We start from the raw sequence: 9,906 nt of genomic DNA on the forward strand, positions 1-9,906 counted from the left end.
CCATATGTGCAGTACATTGCAACAGTTTCTGCTTGCTGTTGTCTTTCCTACTGTTCATACCTGCCATCAAAAGGTCCCTTCCTAGCAAGCTTCCAATAGAGGAGATAGGGGACAAAATCCACACATCTTAATTAAAATGAGGCTTCAGCAGGCAAATCATCATGGATATCAGTGGGTATTTGCCAAAATTTGCCTTTTTAGTACAGAATTCCCTCTATTTGTTTCACCAGTGTTTCCATGCTCAGCCAGAGTGATAGAAATACAAAGAGGGAAGTCTGCTGAAGCCCCATATTAGCTTTACATAAAAAAATGAAATGTATTTTTGCATCTACATTGGAAATGCATTAAGAATGGGTGTCTTCAAAGACAGAATAAACAGCAATGTGTATATGTGCACCTGACAACTGTTTAAAGACAGACTTAATAAATTGTGAGCCTATCCTATAACACTCCCTGAACAGCACATGAACAGACAAACAGTATATAATCAGTAAACAGTGCATTTATTTAAGTAGACATTAGGCATTTTTGAATTTCTCTTTTATAGTGGAGTCAATATGCAAATTGTAGATATTACAGAACCATCTCCTTTAATTGAGTAAATAATTGTAGAAGAATAGAGGACAAAAAATCTTATTTGCACTCAGTGGACAAGGTTGTGATATTTAATTATTTAAAAAAAAAATTCAATGTGTTATCCATGTTAACTGTGCCATACATAATTTTGCTTGGCACCACTCCATCTCAACTGTCTGTCTATTTTTTTGACCAGTAGAGGGGGTAATTCACCATGTTGAAAGCCATATACTGACTGAGGGAATGACATCCAGAGACTTTTGACACACAGTCTAAAGATATACTACTTTGTACTTACTATAAATATATAATTACATGTAATATACCAACCATTTCCTTTAAAAAACGCAATAAATTCTTGTGTTGGCATGTAATCTTTAACTGGTACTCTTGAGGTAAACAACAAATACTGACAGACAGACAGTAAAGGCCAGCCCAGATTAATGTGTAACTCATTCATTGATGTGCAATGAGAGGGAAAGCTCTTTTTTTTTTTTTTTTTACTTTTTTGCACTCCAACACAAACACAAACAGCCACCCAGTGTTCAGCTCTGTGTTCTGACCTGTAAGTTGGCCATGGTGTGGTACCACCAGAACAGACGGGAGGTGATAAAATAGGCCACAACCATCTACACTGTAGTGCTCATGTGCCACCAAGATGCACACCACGCCCACAGCACTCAGCACCCAGCACATCAGATGGTACCACCAAAATGACCGCGGTGAGTCTTAGGGAAGGAAAGAAAAGAGTGTTGTGAATATTTATGACAATCCATTTGTGGTCTGTTCATCCATGTTTGCACTTTCTGTATTAAGTAGTAAGTCTGTAGTATTTCAGAGCAGTGTGGCAAGAACATAGGGATTTTCTGCAACACACAGACAAACACAGTCATAGGGGAAACTTAAAACAACTTAATCACTGAATGTAATAACTCAACCTCACAAATATTTTTGCATTTTCAGAAAACTTTTTTATACTGTATGTACTTTACCATGTATCACATTCCCAGCATGCACTCAACTGCCAATTTATTAGTTATGCCAAGCCAAAACTAATGCAGTCTAATGCAAAAGCTGTGCAAAAAGATCCCTTTATGAAAGTTATAACATTCAAATTGTGTTGAAACTGTTTTAGAGAGATGATTTGGAATTTGAATCATGGTCATTCAGGTGGCTGCAGGGGTGGTAATGGCGCAGTAGACAAGACCCATGCCTTTGGTGTGTCCACCAATGTGTCCCTGAGCAAGATACTTAACCCCTAGTTGCTCCAGATGCGTGCGACCTCTGACATATATAGCAATTGTAAGTTGCTTTGGATAAAGGTGTCAGCTAAAGGAATAAATGTAATGAAATTTAATTTGAATTGTATTACATTATACTGAGAGTGTTTTAAATATTTTTCTACCCTTAACAATACTTTATAGGTGCTGCACAAAACTTTGAAGACACTTCTCATCAAAACACAACATATTTCAACAGCACCAGAAAATACAATCTTCTAGATGACCATTTTGATGATATTAACACCTCTCTAAAACAGTTTAAATTAAAACTAAACATCATAACTGTCATTATGAGTATAAGTTACAATTTATTGCAGGGCTGCTGCATTCGACTGTATAGCTTTGGTTTGATGTACCTCATAAACTGACAAATGAGTGCATATCCAGGAACATACATATTATACAGAATATATACAATCCATCTGGAAACAAATAATACAAATCATTTGAATGTTAAAAGAGAAAGTGTAATGTGGCAACACACAGAACGTACCGTATTTATATCCTATTAGTGCCTAGAAGGTCCATGTGTTCATATATTATTCATATAAATATTTTAATAAATTATTCCATACAAGCACACAACAAACAAGTGCTGCTTTGAGTACTCACACTCCTTGATGAACAGGTAGGTGAGAGTGAGCATCACAGTATGCCCACTGTAGAGGAAGTCTCCACACAAGAGATGGGAGCTTGTAATGGACAGACCCCCACCTGAGACCAGTCGCAGAATTCTCTGGATTTTTGCCTGAGAATCTCCATGGAGCTGAAAAAGAACAGGAAGTGGACATAAAAAGGGAGAAAGAGATAAACCCTGGATCAGCAGCAACATTAAGGCTGCAACCAATGATTATTTTCATTATCAGTTATTTGTGGAATAATTAATTATTCATTATTCTCAATTATTCAATCATTTACTACAAAATGCCACAAAAAAGTAAAGAAATATACATCCCAAGTTCCCAGAGTTCAACATAACATGTTCAAATTGCTTGTTTTGTCTGTCTGACAGTTCAAAAGTAAAGGATATAACATTTACAGTGATGTAAATCAAAGAAAAGCAGCAAATCTTGAGAATGATTCTCTGAAATAAGAGAATGTTTGGCCTTTTTGCTTGATAAATGATTAAATAGAAACCCTAATAGTTAGACTAGCTGGCTGTAGCTTCATATTTATCATACAGACACAAGAGTGATATTGATCTTCTCATCTAATTCTCAGTAAAAAACGAATAAGCGCATGACCCCAAAAGTCAAACCATTCCTTAAGTTTTCAGATTTTTCAAATCTAGGCAACATAATTTGCTCTGGTAATTGACAATAATTGAACATGTAGTGAAAATGAAGAAGATCTAAAGGCAGTATAAATTAGATAGTCTTGTGCTTGTTGCTCAAATTGCTGAGGATAACTCACTTCTTACTAGTAGCTAAAGGCCTTCATACGCTGTTCAAAACACTTCTTGGGAACAAAACAACTACTAAACTGTCTGACCTTGGCAAACTGCCAGAAGCACATGTCTTTGATCAAACACTGATGCACCTTAATATCGTTGGTGTCCTGAGACAGTAAAAAGTCAAAATGGCTTTTTTATAGCTGCCTTTCTTGCGTGGCTGTGCAAAATGAGTCCCAGAGGGTGCACAAGAGTGCACGGCTGAGCAATGGCAGTTGATACCCGCTCTGATGTTTGCATCCAACTACTCACCTTAGGAGCACAGGTCATATGCATGCCAGGTACAGGCAGGGTGGTGATGTACATAGTGACACAGCGATACAAGTACAGGGTGCCAATGAGGAAGAAGAACCGTCTGCTTGCTATTGACCTACAAATGGACAATATTAGTCACAACTGAGAGATGGATAACTGTTGTGGTCTCATGAATATGCAGTACAAGTTATACATTGCCAAACTTCTGCCTCGGTATATCTACTAAATGCTGGAGGCTACCTTGCACAGAGTGATGAGTTAACGTGTTGTCAAATCTGAGGGCTGCTCTTCAGCCAGTCAAATTTAGTTTTAGTATCCAGATTACATAATGACAATGGCAATCCTCCATTATATGCTGTTACAATGTTAGAAATTTTACTGGTGATTTTGCTTGCTTTGCTAAGCCCATTTTGTGGTTAGCCTTTTGTTTCTATATCTTTATTCCCATTTTAATTAATTTAATCAAACTTCTTTTCAGCTATCTATATTAAAACCCCGTGGTGAAGGTCTGATTTTGTCAGCTGTAGAGAGCAAAGATGCTTTCTACATTGCTTGTGTCATACAGGGAAAACTCCACTGTGGAAAAGACAGAAATACAATTTCACAATCACTGGTAGCCTCAATAGACTGTAATATGATGCATTTTCTGAGTAACGGAAAGAGTAAAAAGTATTTCATTGTGCAATACAAAAAACTGTAACCTGAGCAATTACACTTTCTTCACCCATTTAATGTTTTTCAGGTCTTTTTGAAAGACAGTTCGCTAGTACCACAAAAATATATCCTTGAAGCTGAAAGAAAACTATGTGTACCATAGGTAGTACAAATGGTTCTTACTTGTATCTGAAGAAGAACAACTGGATCAACCAAATGGCCAGCAGCACCATGCCATTGATCTCTGTCACTGTAAATGCCCAGTTAACCCTGTCAATATAGTCAAAAAACTTATCAGGAAGAGGCGGGCTACTTTCTTTGGGTGGACTCTCTCGTGGACGACAGTGATGACAACTGTGGTCAGGACCAAGTTAAAACCAGCATAAAAGAAGGCGACTGCTGTCTTCCACCACTCCATGGGCAGACGATTGACCTTTGACTCTGGCACAGAGATCTTCACATAGTCATTATGCCTCCCTATGCCTTTCCGAAAGCCCCTCTTTGCATCCTCTCCATCTGGGGTGTGGACAGGACAAGATTTTTTGCTGCTGGGCACGGCACCACCTTCCATTCCTGGGTTTAGATTATTAGTGGCAGAGTCTCTCGCATCCACAAGCTCCTGTGACGCCATTGGTGCCTGCACTGTCCATCCACAGGCACTGCTTTTCTGGGTTGACACTTTTAGCTGCTGTGAGAGAAAACAAAAGGTTGGAAACTGACAAACTCTTAGGTTTGGAAAGCACAAGCATGCTGTCATTTAAAAGAAAGGCATGAAAGTAAACACATACTGCTTGGTTGCATTTAGAGTGCCAAATCACCATGATGAGAAACAGGGAGGAGATGAACTTTGATGAACGTTTACTTTTATTTCCACTCTTCCTTATTCTAGGGATTAGCAAAGCAGGAGATGGAGGTTTTATTGATGCAAAGTTCTTGATTCCACTAGCTGAAATGTCCATTTCAGACTGAAAAGCTATTTCTGAGTTTATAGCAGCCAGCTATTCTATATGTGGTTGCATGAGTTAACACTGTGTGTGTATTTTCCTTTCCCTGGACATTCACCAGAACCACCATGACAATTTTCTGTTTGGATGTTCAGCCAGACTCTTATTTTGGGCTTTTCTGTCACGCTGCTGTGTTTTCTGAATTTTGGTACTCAACAAGCAGCTGCCTTTATCACTTTGGCAGTTTTCATGGTCAAACATTATTGGTTCCAATCAGAATTTGCATGCTAATTATAAAGGTTTCAAGCTATATGAATGCAAAAGTAACTAAACTAAATGCAGCTAAACTTACTGAGATTGAAAGTCATTATTTGACCTTGGAAACAGTAGTTGACGTAACAATCTCACCACCACAAGGTCCATTTAGTGACTGTTCAGAATCTTTCTATCATATCACGCCATGTTTTCCTGCACATGGAATCTGATCAATTGTCATGGAATTTGCAGAGCACTTTAAGGACTTTTGTCCATGAAGGCCTAAACTTCCATGACAAGTGGACAAAATGTGACGTGACTGAAAGCTCCAGCTACTAAATGGACCTTGTGCTGAGGTTGTTTTGTCAACAAAACAAAAAATAATAAAACTAAACTAAACATTGCTAAGTTCAGCTAAGCTGAACTAAAAACTAAAAAAAGTAGTAAAATAATATAATGGATGGATTGTTGGGAACCAGACGTGAATGATTAGTATTGATAAAAGTTGACATCCAAAAGACAAAGTTGGAAACGAGCTACTGCAGTGTTTGTTGTTGAGCTCGCTTCAGTTAATGACTTGAGAAAGCACTACAGCAATGACCATTTTCATTCTCTCATGTCTAAAAGGCTTCTAGTCCATTTAACAGCTCCATTAATGGATTTGAGGATACTGCTATCAGCCCCGAAATGCATCACAATAAACGTCATCTGCGAAACATACATAATGGTATGTTTACTTGGACACAATCCTGGCACTAGGACAAAAGACGGGATAGAAATAGAATATGGCTGGATACAGGAGAGCTGATGAAAGTATCAGTATCCTCAAAATCAATTTTTAGGAGAATATCATTATGGTGGAGAAAGGCTTATAGTAGACTGCCCTCTGACTCACCCATACCAAAAACAGCTTCTGTTATGCAACTGATGGCTGGTTACAGAACACAAAGTCTGAAAGACTTTAAGGGAGTTAAAGGGGTCATAAGTTTATCAATACTGACCAAGATGGCAAAAAAGAGCAACAAGAGCAGACAAACAAAATGAGCTAATTACAATGCCATGCCTTATGCTATTAGTGAGATTATTTTGCAGTTCTGTGGTTAATTATATTACAAGTTATGATCCTATTTGTCAAGGACATTTATGCAGTCACTTTATTGCTGGTGTAGCAAACAAGGGCGTAGGACTTGGGGGAGAGGGGGACTGAATATACAGGCCTTCATGTGCGGAGGGCCCACAAAGATATTAGTGTTTCACCCCATATTCTAGATCCCTCTTGAGTATATTTCTTAGAAGCCTGTAGGGATAAAATGATTCATTGAGAAACTCAAATTACTCGATTACTAAAAAGCATCAATGCAAAAAATTGCATAAATATATACAGCGCACTGTTTTGCACAGACAATAACATAAAGTGAAGACAACATGATTTGATGGGTTGGATTGCAAAATGGAGGGAGAGTGAGAAAAAAACAAGGGATGAAGAAGAGACAGGCCAGAGAAAAAGACAGAAAGTGTCCAAAGTATGGGAAGCTAAAAGACTACAACAAACCTGTATGGTGTCTAAGGTAAAATAGAACTAGCCTACAACAATAGCACGATGGCAATGCTTCAACGTCTGAACAGAAAGCTTCAAGTCTATGCATCGAGTCCAAGGAGAGGATCCAAAACAAGGTAGCAGTAACGTTAATGGTAGCGTTTAATGTAAGTCGTGATTAGTTGAAATGAAGGCTTGCAATGGTAAGTTGTATTAATGTGCATTTGTTGTTATTGTTCTCTGACTGTTTAGTCCATGAGTTTGGGTTATAACGTTACAGTGACACAGTGAGTTACACAGCTGATCCCGGTAACGGGGTCGACAAGCAAAAGTATTTCTATCCAATTACGCGATCAATCGATTAAATAATCTGTAGAATACTCAATTCCTAAAATAATGGATAGCTGCTAGAAGTCTGTTTTATCTCCAGGTGTTATAGCAGCCTGTTCAGCCTCTGGAGGATTAGCATCGATGATGTCCATCTTCACACATTCAAGTTCAGTAGTTGTTTGATTTCATCCATAGCACTTTACGGACTTCTTGTCCAGATAGAATAAGCATGTTAAGCCAACACTGACAAGAAGACTGTGTGATAAGGTTGAAAGCTCTATAAAACACAACTTTTGTGAGGTCACTTGTTAGGAAAATGTAAGCGTTTTCTTAGGTTGTTCTAAGTGAAGTTTGAAAAAATGACGAATGCAGTTGTTTTTCTGGTGAGGACAGTCTCCTCAAGTCTTCATGCTCTGATTTTCAGCTTATGGAGAGCATATGGAAATCTTTATGTTGTATATTTTCTTGTGTTTGTACATAATCTGTGGGAAATAAGTGTAACATTCAATACAAAGGACAAGCTAGATATTTACTTTCGAGTGTTCACAGTGAGGCTGCACTATGTGTTCTGTACATGGGAGGTCAGCAGAGTGCCCCCTCCTCTCCAACAGTGTTTTCCCACCAGCTGACTCTAAAGGGATGGGTGGCGATGGAAAACTGTCAGAAAAAAAATTTTTACATGGTCACAGTCCGTAATGGATAACTTGGCTGCCTCCACTCGCTCAGGCTATTTCAAGAGAAGCCACACAGTTGCTTTGAAGGCTGTATTTTACTCCAAGGTTACAAGGGCTTTGACTCCATTTTGGGACCTCCATAATAACATGCTACTATTGCTTTCCACTCATTTTCTTCTTCACTTCATGTGGATTGTCTTTATCAAAGGGAGAGTTAAAAATAAGTCACGCCAGATGTGACCCAGCCCACTAGGAAGTGGTGACACTTCAGATAGGAGTTGACCACATACTGTATATTATAAAATGTAATTGGTGTAAATCAAGTCTTTGTCAAGAACATCGTGTTTCGATTTTATTTTCTTGTCCCATGTTTTGTTTCATTTCAGTGACAAATTCTCCAAATGTTAAATGTATAGTTCAAAAGCATAGTTGTCATTTACACTGGAGAGGCTGGGGACATGTCCCCACCACTTTTTGAAATGGCTGATTTTGTGCCCATCTCCAAGTATTTGTTAAAATTGTTCTAATAAATTGCTTGCAACAAGAAATGTTAAATAACAAATAAGAATGCTTTGAGAAAGGTTTATTTGCACAATTAGAAACATGCAATTGAAGGTAAATATCTAAGAAACAAATGTGCATTGTCCAAGAAAGAAACTTAAACTAAAAAAACAAGTTGCTGATTATTACATTATATTTTGTATTGTCACCTTACACCTGAATTTTGTGTTTCCCTTTATATATATAAAAAACATTTCAACCATAACTTTGTCTGGGAAATGTGTCCAGAATGCAGGAAATTTAGTGTTCAATGCTCAAAATCTTCTGGGGGAGGACCCCCAGACCCCCAAAATCATATATCACAGTAGTGAATATTCGTTCTAAAATCTTCTTGTTTCGTTCACGTTTCGCAAGCAAGCTCTTAAATATTTCCACCACTTTTCAGCACAAAGTGACACCCTTGTTCAAAAGTCTCATTAAAGAGGGTGTCATTTAAGTATTTGATGCAACTTTGTTAAGCACTTTGGAACAATGCACACCACGGTTTGAGGCTATGTAATGAAAAATAAAAAGATCTCCTCAATGGATTTGCGATCAAAGATCTCTGCATTGAGAAATGACAAGATGGGTGTGCATTTAAAAATGTATTATTAGTAGTAGCAGTGGTGTAAGAAGTTCAGATGTTTTATATAAGTAAAAGCTGAGGAGCAGCAGTAACGTAAGAAAAATCTCCATTTAAAGTAAAAACCTTGCTTTGAAAAAGTATTTGTGAGCAAATGTACTTTAAGTAAAAAAAATAAAAGTACTGCTTATGTCCCTGAGTTAAATAAAATATTATTGCATTGTTAATACTGATGCATGAATGATCATATCGCATTTCATTGTTGTAGCTGGTTCAGATGGATTTTAACTACTTCATACTGTAAATTAGTTTAATATGTAACAATATATCATGTTATATTAGTTCATCATATGCTGTCTACCAAAACACTTAATCTCCAAAGTAAAGCTGTCAACTAAATGTACTGAAGTAAATAGTACAACATCTACCTCTGAAATGTAGTGGAGTAGTGGTAAAAAGCATGGAAATAAGTAGTTATAATGTACTAATATTGTACTAGTATGTACAAGTATAAATTGTACTTAAGTAGAGTGCTTAAGTGAATAGTTATTTTCTACCACCGCGGTAATAGAAGTAGTATTAGTAAAATAAGAATAGGCCTACTTGTGGTAATAGTAGATGTTAACAACATCGTAATAGTAACATTAGTACAGTTTGTCATGAGTAATAATCTTGTATATTAAATTTGTTTACCAGTAAACACACCATGAAAATGAGGACAGAGTTTGGAAACTTTGGTTAGATTCACTCCCTCTACTGCACTACAGTATAACACAAGTTAATTGTGCAAAGCTGTACACAAAATAACACAAAAATAGGTCTACA

General features: G+C 37.3%; 1 pseudogene; it reads right to left on the reverse strand.

Annotated features, from left to right (window-relative positions):
• Positions 1-1,121: 1,121 nt before the first annotated feature.
• Positions 1,122-5,039, reverse strand: LOC119899039 (annotated as a pseudogene).
• Positions 5,040-9,906: the final 4,867 nt, after the last annotated feature.

The sequence above is a fragment of the Micropterus salmoides genome, unplaced genomic scaffold (genome assembly GCF_014851395.1).
Source record: "Micropterus salmoides isolate LMB-PRFRI ecotype aquatic unplaced genomic scaffold, ASM1485139v1 Ms_hic_scaffold_12, whole genome shotgun sequence".
NCBI lineage: Eukaryota > Metazoa > Chordata > Actinopteri > Centrarchiformes > Centrarchidae > Micropterus > Micropterus salmoides.